The sequence below is a fragment of the Cynoglossus semilaevis genome, chromosome 6 (assembly GCF_000523025.1).
Source record: "Cynoglossus semilaevis isolate Cse_v1.0 chromosome 6, Cse_v1.0, whole genome shotgun sequence".
NCBI classification, from domain to species: domain Eukaryota; kingdom Metazoa; phylum Chordata; class Actinopteri; order Pleuronectiformes; family Cynoglossidae; genus Cynoglossus; species Cynoglossus semilaevis.
The window spans coordinates 9587408-9587936 of NC_024312.1; positions in this window are offsets into that span (position 1 = coordinate 9587408).

A 529-nucleotide genomic window follows, 5' to 3' on the forward strand; every position below is an offset into this window, starting at 1 on the left:
GAGGGGTGGGGGTTAGGACGACACCCTGGACAATTCACCAAGGCCACATAAACAGGCAAACAACCATTCATACCAATGGTCAACACGGAGCATCAAATTAATTAATTTCATCCCCCAATCTGGATTGTTTTTTGGACTGTGAGAAGAGGCTGGGAAAACAGACCGCCCTGCCACCCTGTGGCCTGAAAATACATCAAATTGTTTTGATTTAATTTCAGAGAGCTATTTTATCCATGAACCAAAGCATCTTTTATATATTCTGCAATTAACATTGATTTTAATTTTTTTTTTATATATAATTAAAAATGAATTGTAAAATTATAGATTGTTTATAGGTGGCCGCTTTGGCCCAGAGGCAACGTCTGTGTCATTGGTGTGAAACCTCAGGGTTCACCTCCTGGGCAAGTTCGAATCCCGGTTAGGGCGGTTGGGACCGTCCAGTGGACTCACCACCCGCAGGAAGGTGTAGGTCGGGTTGGTACGGTGCCCCCGCGACCCGGTAACGGATAAGTGGATGAAAATGGATGGA